Genomic DNA, 14,677 nt, shown 5'->3' with positions numbered 1-14,677 from the left:
ATTATAGTAAAAAGAAATAAAAAGGAACTTTATTTGGTTGGTGATAAAGAATAGCTACAGTTTTTGCCCTGGGAGAGGTTATAATTTCCATAATAAAAACTCCCAAGAGAAGGCATGGGATCTTATTGCTTTAGAGCTTCCGTGGGGAATATTTTGCAAATGCAGTTTAACTTCAATTAGTATAAAATAATTGAGCATGGTTATTAGTGTGTAACCATAAAAATGAAAATTATAAAGTTAACAGCCGATATATAATAAGCACACAAAGATAATCTCCCTCACTAATGTTCAGAAAAACAGACTGAAACAGCAAATTTGACAAAAATTAGCAAAATCAATGATAAAAGTGTTGGTAAAAATATGATGGCAAGCCTGTGAATATAAATTAATGGAATCAAAAGTATAAATATGCATATTCTTTAATTCAGCAGTTCTTCTACGAATCTATACTGCAAGATACTCAAGAAGTAAGTACAGGAATATATGAACAAGAATGTCTCATACAACATTATTTGTTAATAAAAAGAGAGAACAAGAACCCTAATGTCTATCAAAAAGAGAGTAGTTAAAAGAATTGTGTTACATGTGAACTATGAAAATCTATGTAACCATTAAACAATGAAATCAGTATATATGGACATGGAAGATTATTATGTGAAAGCATCAAGTTGCAACAAAGCCTGCAGAGTAGGATTCCATTTTTAAAAAATTTATTTATTGTAGTGCTGGGGATCAAACCCAGGGCCTTTTGCATGCTAAGCATATGCTCTATCACTGAGCTCTACCCCTAGCCCAAATATATGTGTGTGCATATATTTTCAGTGTATAGAGAAAAATGTCAGACACATAATAGACATTGATTATAGTTAATCCTGGAGGGCAAGAGCAAGATGGACACATTTATGTTTCACTTCCTATAGTTAAGAATTGATTAACTTTTTGTCACTGGGCATGGGCCACGATCGTCATTTTTTTAAATTAAGCATTGCTGTCTCTCTGAGCATTTCATTTTTAATTTGAAGTGATTTTGAATCCGCATCCTTTTGTAGGTAAAGAACGTTTGATGAGGTGAAGAACTTTTGCTTATAGGTTCAGAGGTTACAAGCACTTGGAATACAAGTTCAGTTGTGGGTGAATCGGAGAACCAGAATGACTGTGGCTTAAACCAAGTAGATGTTTATTTCTCTTTCATTGTACAGAAGTAGTTTACTTCCTTTGCAGAGTCATCAGGAGCCCAGGTTTCTATCTCATTTTTCTGACATTCTCGCTATACAGCTTCCAGACGTGGCCAAGAGGGCTATTTCACCTCTAGCCATCACGTCCATAGAAGACACACTCTTCCTGTTAAGGCTTTAACCTGGCAGTTGGACATCTCAATGCCCAGAAATTAATTCATGTGACTATAGCTACAAAAGAACCAGCAAATACCCAATTTAAATTTCTATTACTATATAACAGGATTTCTCCACCTTAGCACTGTTGACATTGAGGATGTTAATTCTTTGTTGCAGGGAGCTATGTGGGCATAGTGGGAGGTTTAGCACACCCCTGGCCTCTATTCAACAGATGCAGAAGCATCACTCAATTGTGACAACCAAAATTGTCTCCACATATGGCCAGATGTCCCCTGGGAGGCAAAGTCAACCTTCAATGAGAGCCAAGGGAGAATAGGTGTTGGGGACAGATAGATAAGCATTTGCATTATTTCTCCCAAAATAGGACTTAGTGCTGATATAACATTTTACCTTTAAAATCAACAACCCCTCTATCAGGAAATCTGATATTCTAAGATTGTGTGAAAGTTGATTTTTGTTGATTGTAGAAAGATGCCCCCAAAAAATCAATCCTTTCTTATTTTTCTATTGAATCTAACTTTGTTTTTGTACCAAATAAATACTGTTTTTATTTGAATACACAAATACTTGAAATTTTCTTCCCTAGTACATAGGAATGATATTAAGGATATTTTGCTGTGCTATATTTATAATGAATATCTTTAGTCTAAACTGTAATATTTCTGAAAGACGAACATTGTAGAATTCATCATGTAGCTGTATCCTAAATCAAGAATTTCATTTTCAATTGATGACATATCTCTTTTAAGGGCAATTAAGTGTGCATAATTTACCCCTGCTGTATTATGAATACCTTAAGGGTACAGTATTTTTCTGTAATGAGAAATGATTGCTTAATCTGCTTTTCGTTTCTAATGAAAGAGTGAGCTTCATTGACAATCATATAAATAAGGTGCAAGTGATTTTAAAGAAACCATGAAACGCCTTTTCTTTGTTCTCCTTTTCTATCAAATCTTGAGAGCCAATCTTCAGATGGATACACTGGGATCTTCTTAAAAGCTGCTTAGTAAAAAGGAAAAATTAAATATAAAACAGAGTTGTCTTGGGCTCTTTCCAAGGTTGTTTAGTGCCTTGTGTGTCAGAACAACCTCATTACAGGGCAATTTCACCACATGGAGCATCCACACCAGCACAAAGGAGAACATCATTATAATGGGGCTCTGGTGTTCTTATTTTGGAAAATGTACATGGTTACAGAAAATGTATCAGAAAAGTAGTTTCCAGCTGTAAAAGCAACAGAATACGCCTAATGTCATGTGTAGAACTATTCATACTGGGAGAAGGAAATAATTATTTTCAGCTGCTAAAGTGAACAGAGACTATGTGGAGGGACTAATGGCAGAGCTGAATCTAGTAGAGTAGGTAGGATAGCAAAAAGAGAGTGGAGAAGGGCAACATGAAAGGCCTGGAGTTCAGTGGATACAAACACCAGGAATTACATGGCAAATTTAAGTAGGCTAGTTTGTCTTAAGTTGTGGATTTGTGCAAGAGGATCTCTGGCTTGTTACTTAATGCAGAGAACTGTCCACCAGAATTTGTGCTTCCAAACGCACAGCTGGAGCCAGAAAGCAGCTTCAGAGCCATCCCTCCTTGCATCCTGGGACCATGATGCATCCTCCATGGTGGACTCTGAGTGGCAGTTTACTTTCAGACTCTAGGTGGTAAATGGGTGGCACACTCAAATTGGGTGAGTTGAAGAGATTTTGAGAAAGAGAGATTGTAAAATTGTGGAGAAGTGCATGGAAATCACAAGGGATAGACAAAATAGGATCTTGAGGCCAGAACATACCTGATATGTGAGAATGGTGTGATTTCTAGAACCCAAAAATAGGAGTCATGTTGAGTGACCCACAAGAAAAAAGCTGTAGCCATCAGAAGGACACACCCAGCCTGTGTTAAAGCACAGGAAGGAAACACCCTGAGGACACTCCTAAACCTCTCTCCAGTCTTCTGCCATGGTGGCCCATTAGCTAGATAAGAGTCCAAAGGGCGAGGGAGCCTTTGATATATTTAGCCAGAGAGATGAGTGTCCCAGGCACAGAGCTAGGTGGAAAAGGCTAAGGAACAGAACTAGGGTAGATAACCCACACTCACTTCCAGGCAAAGGAGTAACAACTGCTCTTGCCTCCCCTATCAGACAGCTGGATTTGGAGACCCTAGGGATTACCAGAACCACAAGGATGTTGGAGCTGGGTTCTCTGTGCAACCTGATGAGGAAAACAGACCATCATTCAGGATACCCACTGTGGACACTGCCTGATTAAGAAGTAAATTTCTCTCTGATCAAGACACTAAGTTTCATGGGTATAGCACTTAGCATTTGAGGACCTATCCCTATATAGCAGATAGCATTAATAGGAATTAGATTATAGAAAGTTTTGAAGGCCAAGCAAAGAAGTTGTGTTCATTTCTTCAGATGGTCAAACGCAGTGAAGGTTTTTATGCTGAGAGCCAGTATTTGGGGAGAAAGAAATCCTTGGAAAGATGAGTGTAGCAATCATGTGGTGGGTAGAATGGAACATACTGACCAGTCACTTGATACAGCTGACCCAACCCCGCGTTATTAGCAGGACCTGTGAATCAGTGTAAGACACAGTATAAACTGGTAGAATAGAAGCATTTTATAATCACATTCCAAAGTCAGGTGCCAGCCGATCATGTGGAACTTGGGGGAGAAGGTAGTTTAAAGCCAGTCTAATAATCACCCCAGTATGAAAGGGCTTGGCTAATTTGCTGTGAGATGTGGAAGAGAAAATTTGGAGAGAGTTGATAAGTCATCGGTAGCCCCCACACACTCAGCAGGGAAGGTTGGGAGGGGGTCTGCCCAACATCTCTTGCCTAGGGAAGGGACTTCAGTGAGACCACTGAAGACTAGGCTGTGTATTCCCTGGAGCCTGGCAAATGTAATAGACTACAGTATTTTCCTGAATGAGCAAGAGAATTGTGGGTCTAATGATGGCAAAGCAAACAGAGGCTTCTTGGAGAGGGTGGGGGAATGCTCGTTGTCTCTTAAGAGTCTCAGGATAAAGGCTATGTGACCATTTGAAGGCGCCAAGCTCCAGGAAGAGCTTATATAGGGTTGTCCCTCAAATTTCTTGAGGACAAGAAACTTGTAGCCAAAGGAGATGTGTACTTCCCCTAAACACAAGACTGCAATAGCCATTTGGAGGAGGCACTACAAAGCCTATGAAAACAATTTGCAAGAAAAGGAAATTTTTACACCTGAAAAATCCTCTTGAGTTCCTGGGGCATCTTATATCTGGACTCCTCAGGTTTGACCTTCCTTCCCTTTCTTCTTCCCAACAGCCATCAGCAAAGAGCAGAGAAGCCCCCACTCCCTCCCACTGCTGGAGGTCTGCCTGTGCCCAGCAAACTGGGGGATGGGGAGGTACCTACTGAAAGTATATTTGAATTTTTATCTTTTTAAGCTGGATTAGACATGCCAAAAGTCTATGCAAGGCCATTATTACGGGTCTGTGAGTGGACATGTACTGAGGACCTTCTATTCTAGGAGTCGCCAAACAGGTTGTAGACCTGTCCAGACTTTATCCTGATGCAGAGAAAGATCTAACCCCAGAATATACGTAGTGGAACATGGAAAACAACAAATAAAGTTGTTTATTAAAATGTTTCATTCTAACATAACAGTGACGTGGATCTCTAGCATTGAGGCCACAACCTAAAAGATAAAAATATGAACAAAACCCCAATATAGTTTACATCCCTTGAAATGTATTTATAAATGTAATAAAGGTACTTCACTGAAGAACATTTCCTTTCCTACATATGTCAAAAACAATTTAAATATAAAAAGTACAAAACTTGAAAGTAATAATCACCTAATAGTCCACAATCTAGAAATAAGAATAGGTTTTGGTATATTTGCTTCCTCTCTTACTTTCCTCTATGGATGTATTCACAGACACTTATGTGGTTTTCTTTCCCAAATTTTATTATATGTATTTCAAATCCTGCTTTTAAAACATAATATAGTATATTCTTTTTAAAGTTATAAAACATTTTTTAATTATAATTTAAATGGTGACATTTTGAGTAGAGTTATCAACTAGTTTTGTAAAATATCCTAAATCCAAATATAGGTTTACATGTGAATCAATATCATGAACCAGAAAATAGAATTTAACCCATAGGTTTTGATGTTCCATGAAGTTAAAACATTTAGGGGCTGGGGTTGTGGCTCAGCAGAAGAATGCTTGCCTAGCACGTGTGAGATGCTGGGTTGGATCCTCAGCACCACATAAAAATAATATGAATTTTTTGTTTACTTTTATTTTATTTATCACATGAAAAGAGCCACTTGTTGAGGCTGTGGTCACTCTTTCCTTCAAACTCTTTTTTCTTGGTTCTCCCGAGCTCATGTTTTCCTAAGTTTCTTCCCACTGCCCTAAGCTGATGTTGTGGAGAGTTTTTCTCTGATGCTCCCTCTGAGTGATCTTGGTTTTCAGTACCATTAATAGGCCAATTCTGCAATTCGAATATCAATCCAAACCTCTCCTCTAAGCTCCAGACTTATGTCTCAACATCTCCAGTTGGACGTCTCATAGGCATCTCACATGAAATCAGTCTTCCCTCCAAAATATGTTCCTCCTCTAGTCTCTCTGCATCTCAGTAAAGGGACCTCAATTCTTTGAGTTGCTTAAGGAAAATGCCAGGAGGCCTTGCTGGTACTTTTCTCTCCCTTGTTTATGGCTCTCAGCAAATTCTGTCTTCCTTCCTCCAAAATATTTCTCAGATTCAACTCCTGTCCATCTTCTCATCCATTACCCTTCTCTAGACCTTTCAGTCTCCATACAAACCTCTGCACCTGCCTCCTACCCATTTTTTCCCTGTGTTCCCTTGAATCGGTTGTTCAAACAGCAGCCAGAATGACCTACAAAATGAAAACCAACACTGATTTTCGCCATCTTTTGGTCAACACAAACTGAAACACATCAAACCCTTGAGATGACTATGAGGATGAGGTCTAGACCCATCTAATGGGGGCAATGGCCAGTGTCTCATTGGGGGTTCTTCTTCCTGCCCAGGAGGATATAAGCCACCCTGAAACTCAAATAATTAGTGAATAACAAAACACAAATGACCAGAAATATATTTACAAAAGCAAAGCTCCTGATAGATATAGTACACATGAGTGCTGGAACTAGACAAAGAAAAGATGGCTCCAGTGGTTTTTTTAAGGGGGTACATCAAAGGCAGGGATAAGGTTTCAAGGGCAGAGTCTTGCTTTGTGATGTCTTGGAGTCAGCAGGTTGATTGACATCTTGCCAGATCACTCCCATCTCAGGTGCTATGGGGGATCATAGGCAGAGCTTGAGGGGAAAGTTCACCTGCATCAGGAGGTCAATCCCTGTGGGGGTGCCATGGGAGGTTCCCAATGTCAGACTTATCCCCTCATTAGGCTACGATGCGCAACAGAGTCCACACCAGAGTCCACACACAGCCCAGGGACGGCTCGTGACACCTATCCAGTTTTTTCAGCCTCCAGTTCTTGTGCTCTCCCTGTGACCTGCCCTTATTTACCCACAGTGGTTTTCTCTCAGCTCCCTAAACCTGGCTGCTTCTCTATCCTTGAAATTGGCTCCCTAGCTTCCTAACGTGACCTTCTTTTTCCCCATCACACACACAAGTTCAGATGCAGTTCCATGAGGACAAGGAGTCTTCTATGTCCCTGATATGTAGAAAAGTACCTGGCACATGGTGGTCACACAGCCAGTCTTTGTTGGCACGCCCTACTGACTAGCCCATTCCACCTGTTAAGTCTCAGTCTAGAATATTTCTTGGCTTGACCTCTGTAGGCTTGTGTTCTTCTGTTCCCAGTCAGGTCACCCTGTTCTCTCTGTCACTGACTATGGATTGTCATTACGAGTATCTTTGTTTAATACCTCTTTCCCCCTCTAGACTAGAAACTCCCATGAGAGCAAAAGCCATGTTCTTTGTCCGGTTCATGCATTACCCAAAACCTAGCACAATGTCTAGCTCTCAGCTCTTGCTTAAATAGATGTACAGCATCTAAACTAAATGGAGTGCTAAAAGGAGCTCTCCTCTCTGCCAGGGCAACATTGGAGAAAATGCTGAGGTCAGTCCTGAATAGAGGAATGTAATTGACAGAATAATCATGCCTCAAAGATGTCACTGTCCTAATTCCTGGAACCTGTGTATGTCATATTATATGGCAGAAAAAGACTATATGCAAATGCGATTTAAAGACTTTGAGGGTAGGAAAATGATCCTGGATTATCCAGCAGGTCCTTATAAAAGGGAGACAGGAGGAACAGAGTCAGAAAAGGAGATGTGAAGAGGGAGAAGTCAGAGACAAAGAGAGATTTGAAACTCCAGCTAGCTTTGAAGGTGGTATAAGGGGCCACAAGTCAAGGAATATGGATGGATTCCAAAAGCTGGACAAGGCAAGGAAATGGATTCTCCCCTAGAACCTACAGAAGGGACACAGGCTTGCTGTCACCTTCTTTAGGACTTCTGACCTCCAGGCTTGTAAGAAAGTAAGTTTATGTTGTCTGAAGTGCCACCATTTGTTACAGTAGCAATAGAAAACTGATACCAAGTGACTAGAGAAATGATTTGGAGAACCCAGAGTCAAAAGGTGGTCTGAATTTCTCTCAGAAAGCAGCAAGCTTGACTGCCACAAATTGTCTCAACTTCACATTTATGATCAGTTCTGTGCAATCTGTCCCTTTTTCTTTTTTTGGTCCCCCACCCAATTGGGACAAATAAGAAGCCTATACCTCTGCCACGCGACCAACGCTGGCTTCATGAAAGAAAGTTCGGTTCATAAGTAATTGCTAGGAAGTTTTAAATTAAAGAGACAGACTCTCATTACCTTTAATACCAGCTTCTCCTAGCTCCCGCCTCCAGCCACCTAATGCAGTGTCGAGGTTTACAGAAGACACTATCGAGAGAGAGAGAGAGAGAGAGAGAGAGAGAGAGAGAGAGAGAGAGAGAGAGAACACACCAGGGAGTGGGCTTTTATTGGGGAACAAAAAGTTCAAGGGAAATTCCCATCCAAAGAAGGTTAAGGGGGGCAGCATCCCAAGGTCAGGGGCGACGATTGGGTCTTCAGGGCAGTGGCCAGGCATGCCTCTGCACGGACAAGCCCTCAGACCTGGGACAGGGTGGGGAAGGCTCTAACTACAGCTGTGTCTAAGCGCCTCTCACCCAGCCAGGGAGGTAACTCAAATCACATTCGAGGATGGCTTCCCACATGTGCCTGTTAACAGGAGAGAGAACCTGCAACTGGACTTGAGCTGCAAAAATGAGGGGGAGTGGCAGGCAGCTCTCTGTCCAAACATGGATCTTCCTGCTAAGAGGTTATGGAGCCACTTTTTTTATGGCCTGGTATAAGGAACCCTGTCAATGAACATCTCCAACTTAAAATTAGACTCTCTAGATCTGTGGCTTAAGGAAAATGGGTCTTCTGGGACAAAAAGAGAAAGCATCAGACCCCATCGTGGGGAAAATGTGCATTAACAAAAGTTTTGTATGCTGTCATTAAAGGGCTCGTGGACTTTTCAAATCTGCATGCTCAAAGATAAAGTATGTGTTAGTTGTGGTGTCCTTTTTTACATTGTGAATAGAGGTCAGGAGGGAGCAGAGATGTGTAATATTAAAAGGTGAACTTCCAAGGTCAAGCTCCACAGGGTTTGGACCTAATTCTGTGGTCAGGGTGCTGAAGACCCATTCAAAGGTTTTGAGCAAGGTAGTGACAAGATCGGATTTGTACTTCTGAAGCAAATCTCTCTGACAACATATATTTTGGCTATAATCCCATAATTAGTTCGGATCAACTTAGGGAAAAAACTGCTGTCAACATGAAATGTTTCAGTACTTCCTTTTAAGCCAGTGATATCAGATGGCATATTAAGTGATCTAATTTCTTAGACAATGTGCTATAGAAGGCAGTTTTCTGTAACGAAAAAGATCATTAAAACTTGACTCTTCTCAGGATCATTGCTTCCCTAATAATGGGTTGTGTAGTCATTTAGTCTTACTATGATGATCATTGTTATTATCACATTGTTCAAGTGCTTCCCAGCGTCTATCCGATCCATCTCCAAAAGAGAAAGCTCAGGTAGATCAAGCAAAGGGGTAGAATGTTGAACTGGGAGCCTTCTAGAAGACCAGAGTATCCTTAATTGTGTACTTGCTTCTGATAATAATGTTCTAAGTGCCTTACAGGGATTATTTCATTGAATTCTTATAACCCTGACATCGACTCACAAAGTAATGGTAGTATTATTATCTCCACTTTATAGATGAGACCAAAATAGAAAGATTAAGTTGCCTGGGGTTAAACATCTAAGAAAGAATTTGCTAAGGATTAAAACTTAGGGAGTTTGACTCCAGAGCCAAAGCTATTTAATACCACACTCCACTGCCTCTGGTATTTGAGCTTTTTCTTCATCTTAGAAGAAGAATAAGAGGGGAAATAGAAATAAGTAGAGGGAAGAGAGACTCAAAGTCCCCAAATGAGTTTAGATATATGGACAAAAATATCAACCTATCGCCTATGCTCCAGAAATTATTTTTTCTAGCATAGTGTGATAAATTGAATTACTGTTCTCAATAGTACTATTAAATATCTATTATGGTCACAAGAAAAAGATAGTGCTTTGAAAAATATAACACATTACACAAACGCCAACTGACATTCATTATACTCTTAGTATCACCATCATGCCCAAAAGGGTTTGAGTTAGTAAAGAAGAACTATAAAAGTAAATGTTTGTCATTTGTCTTTGTCATTATATGGTTCTGTCTTTCTCCAAGTAGTACATGCTTTAGATTTTCCTAGTATCCAGGCAACATAGTACCTCCACTTAGCTCTTGTGAGGTCCTGAATTAAAAATAGACTGTTTTGCAATGTTCCAAATTCTACACCCATGTTAAACCTCTATTATGGGGGAGTTAAAGGTCCACCTTGGAGTTACAAGGGGAATGGTCAGGGCCTATGCAAAGCCATGCTCAGAGTGTGTGCACTGCTATGGACTGCAACTGCTGGTCTGTTGGTGGTGTCTTAGAAAAAGAATGGGAGCCCTGGGACTCAGAATTTGTAGAGAAAGAACAGCTGGTTCTAGAAGAGCAACCACTAGCACTTCACACTGAGTCTTCTTTGTCACCATCAGAACTTAGTGAACTCTAATAGAGACATTCAGGTAGCATTCCCAAGTGTGTTCTTCATAGTTTTAAAGCACATCTTGATCAATATTAGACCAAGCCAAATGTCGACTGGGGAATAGTCAGGTGATGGGACCTTTTCTTCTGGTGTCTTAAGAAAATGTGCCACAGTGAATATTGAGATTTCCATGAAGCAGACAAGATGCTGTTTATACCCCTCCCATGCATCCATGTTAAAGCATTTAATTTTTACACAGAGATAGGGAAGAGGAAACTGAGGAGTCATCCCTCCTGGGAAAGAATATTGCCTTCTGTTAATAACGTCCCATGTTAAGAAGAGTGGCATTAGAGATTGTGTCTATTCTGATTTACCAGGAGGTTTATGAGTTTTTCTTTGACTTATCCATGATTGTGTATTATTAGAAAACATAAAATAGTTTTTCCCCATTTCATCAAAAGGAATGGCTCTCTCACAACCTCGTCCTGTGCTGAGATCAAACATTCAGCTTTAAAGAGAATTTCCAACTTTGATTCTTGGATAATTTTGAAAAAAACATATGTGGGAGCAGCCTGGGTGTTGGCAGCCAGACTTTGCCACACACCTGAAGAGTGACTTGACCAAATCATCTAGCTTGTTGAGCCCAAAGTCCCCATCTGTAAAACAGTAATAATTGTACCATACTTCAGGATCCTTGAAAGAATTCAAAGGTTCTGATATTAGAATCAGTAAATAGTACTTGTTTAAAACTTAGACTCTGGAGCCAGTCCACACATACACACACCTACCCCGGTTATAAGTCCCAGCCCTACCTGTTCACCAGCTGTGTGACCTTATAGAGGTTGCTAAACCTTCCTGAGTCAGTAAAATGGAAACAGTAATATAGGGTGAAGACTGTACTTTAGTACAACTCCTATGATAATCAGTATGGAGATTCCTCAAAAGACTAGGAATGAAATTACCATGTAGCCCAGATGTACCACTCCTTAGTATTTATCCTCAAGAATTAAAAAAGTCATCACATTGTAATGCTGCATACCCCTTTAGAAAGCAGCATAATTCACAATAGCCAAACTATGGAACCAGCCTAAGTATCTGTCAATGGATGAATAGATAAAGAAAAAGTGTTATATACACACAATGGAGTCTTTTTCAGCCACAAAGAAAAATGAAATTATATCATTTGCAGGAAAATGGATGAAGCTTGAGAACTTTGTGTTAAGCAAAATAAGCCAAAGTCAGAGGTCAAGGGTCATTTTTTAATCATATTTGGAAGCTAGAGATGAAAAAGGAAAAAAAAAGAAAGATTTGGAGCAATCCCATGAAAATCAAAGAAAGGGAGATCAATTAAAGTAGAGAAGAGGGAACAGGGGGAGGGATGAGAGGAGAGAAAGGGGAAATACTGGGGAATGCTAATGGCCAAATTATATTGTTACATTGTGTGCATGCATGAATATGTTACAGTAAATCCCACCATTATATACAACTATAATGCATCAATAAAAAATGTGGAAAAATTTTACAAATAATGATACAGGGTGAGTATCACTGACACAAATTTTTGAGAAAAGGGTATATCTCAGACTTCAGATTATTTTTGATTTTGGAATATTTGCATAGTGAGATATCTCGGGGACAGTTTCCAAGTCTAAATGTGAATCATTTTATACAATATTTTAATGATTTTGTATATAAAACAAAGTTGATGTATCACCACTGATAGAGCTGGTAGAGTCTTTTCCCATGAGGACTCTGAATAAACTGTGTTGTTTACCTGCGTTCTGATTGTGACCCATCACATCAAGTCAGGTATAGAAATTCCACTTGTGGCATCAGGTCAGTACTCAAAAAGTTTCAGATTTTAGAGCATTTCAAATTTCAACTTTTGAATTTACGGATGTAAGTCAATCTGCAGTACCTACATCACAGGATCACTGTGACGATAAGAATTAATATAACTAGAAAACACTTAGAACGGTGCCTGCCATTTAATAAGCTCTATAAGTGTGTGCCATGACTATGATAGATTATAATTGTTGCTATCCATATATCAAGTACCCGGAACAAATCAATTTGATCAAAAATGATTAACTTTTATTGTTCTATTTCACTCAAGTACTTGAATTTTAAGGAATATGGATGGAAAGTAAAATGATTATGAGGCTGTTGCTTTGGGTTTAACTAAATTGATGTCATGGAGTCCTTTACAAAATCTTTTTCCCTCAGGAACTCAAAACTTATACCATTAAGAGAAAGATTTTTTTAAGTGTTTCTTAGAGCAGGAGCAGATTATTGTGCCTCAATCCAGACCTTTAGAATCAGAAATTCTAGGGATAATGACCCATCATCTAGATGCATTAGCCAGCATCCCCTGGTATTCTCTTATTCCCTGAAGTCTGAGAATCCCAAATACAGACCACTCACAACCTTGACTGCTTTCTATTGTCAGGGAGGGACAACAAAGAATTTGGGACTGTTTGACAGGTTGTTCCAGCCCAAGAAATGCTAAACGACTGTTATCATAGTGATCCCATGAATTAAGCAGAAATCCAGGTAATTCTGGGAAGCATAGTAGGGGAAGGGGTGCAGAGAGGGAAAAGCACTTAAAAAGCATGTAAGTCTGTTGATAGGGCTGAAACAGAATGTTTTGGGGTGCCAGATCCTCTGGAAAGTGCTAATGTCACATCTTGTACCATACTACTCTGAGTGATAGATGGGAAAATAGATGCCATCTGAATTTTTATGCGAGGTTAAAACAAGGAAAATCCATTTCTGCCTTCAGATTTCAGAACAACTGGTACAAAAGGTCACTGATGCCAATTGGTGGCATTGCAGAGCTCAGAGAGGAAATATTAAAATAGCAAACTTTTTTTAAGCACTAGATGCACTATGAGCCCAAGTCTTTTTGCATCTTTTTACCCTGAGATCTTAAGTAAAAGTCAATGTGAAAAAAGAAAAATATCAAGAACTTTTTCTACAGAGTCAAGGCTATAGGTAGTTGTCCTCAGACTAAGGGTGAAATAATGTTTGCAATGGAATAAGCAAAGTGATTAAATGACTTTATGGCAAATGGTTGTTACTCATTGGATGTGGAGGTGACTTACAATACTAAGCCAGCCATTTCAGGTGAAGTCAACAAGTATTCACCAGAGACTTAGCCTGTGCTAGATATAGTCTATTTGGGGTTCAAGCTGGGTTGACTGAATTCCTTGGAAAAGGAAGTCAATCTTAGAAGTGGAGTGCAGAGGTTGTAATATACTAGTTTGGTTCTACATATTAGTGTGTGTGGTGGCAAAAGAGCATCCAAGTAGGCAAAGATCAGAAAGTCTTATGCATGAACACAGTAGTTGATGCTATTCAGAATGAATTTATTAAAGCCAACTAAAGAGTCTGAGGATCAAACTGTTGGGGACACTGCAATTATAACAAGCAGAATATAAGAATATGATAAGTCAGTGAGGAAATGATCACAGAGAGACCACCAGACAAGCTAGAGGCCATCCCAGGACTGTTTTATCAGAGACATTGAGGAAAGATTTTTTTCAAGAAAGAAAAGTTCTTTGTGTTAAAGCATGAAAAATAAAAAGTATGTAGGGGTGTGGGTACATTCTTGAATTAGTTAACAGTAAATATGAATTTCAAAAAAAGTATTTTTCTTATAAGATGGATGATCTTTACTATATTCCTTTAACTAAGGTTTCTCAACCTTGGCTCTTCTGACATTGGGCTAGATAATTCTTTGAGGGGGTTTGTCCTGTGTATTGTGGGGTGTTTCACAGTATCCCTGCATCTAATCACTGGATGCCAGCAGCACCCCGTCGCCTTAGGTTATGATAACCAAAATGTATCTTCAGAGGTTCTCTGGTTAAGAACCACTCATGTAAGATTTATTTCCTACTACTGTGTACATAGTAATAACATTAGGCATAATGAGACATAAAAAGTAGGACATGCTTTGACCATGAAGAAAAACTTCTGATTTTCCTAAATTGAGTTGTTCTGTCATTTTATTGTCAATTAATACCCTCTCTCTCCCTATATATCATATATATATGCAAATATGCATATAAACACATGTGCATATATATGTGTATACACATATGGTGGTTATTCTTCAAGATAACATTATATCAACTTAATTAAAAATAATGTTAGAAAATTAATAAATTGGTAA

The 14,677-nt window shown here is 39.3% G+C and overlaps 1 protein-coding gene across 1 annotated transcript in view; it reads left to right on the top strand.

The window, feature by feature from the left end:
* Pip5k1b (phosphatidylinositol-4-phosphate 5-kinase type 1 beta) overlaps positions 1 to 14,677 on the top strand; it is a 285,611-nt gene that overhangs the window by 147,216 nt on the left and 123,718 nt on the right. The gene's annotated exons all lie outside the window — the stretch shown is intronic.

Source organism: Urocitellus parryii, chromosome 4, assembly GCF_045843805.1.
Source record: "Urocitellus parryii isolate mUroPar1 chromosome 4, mUroPar1.hap1, whole genome shotgun sequence".
Lineage (NCBI taxonomy): Eukaryota > Metazoa > Chordata > Mammalia > Rodentia > Sciuridae > Urocitellus > Urocitellus parryii.
Note: the sequence above shows the minus strand (reverse complement) of the source record. Positions and strands in the feature narration are given on the sequence as shown.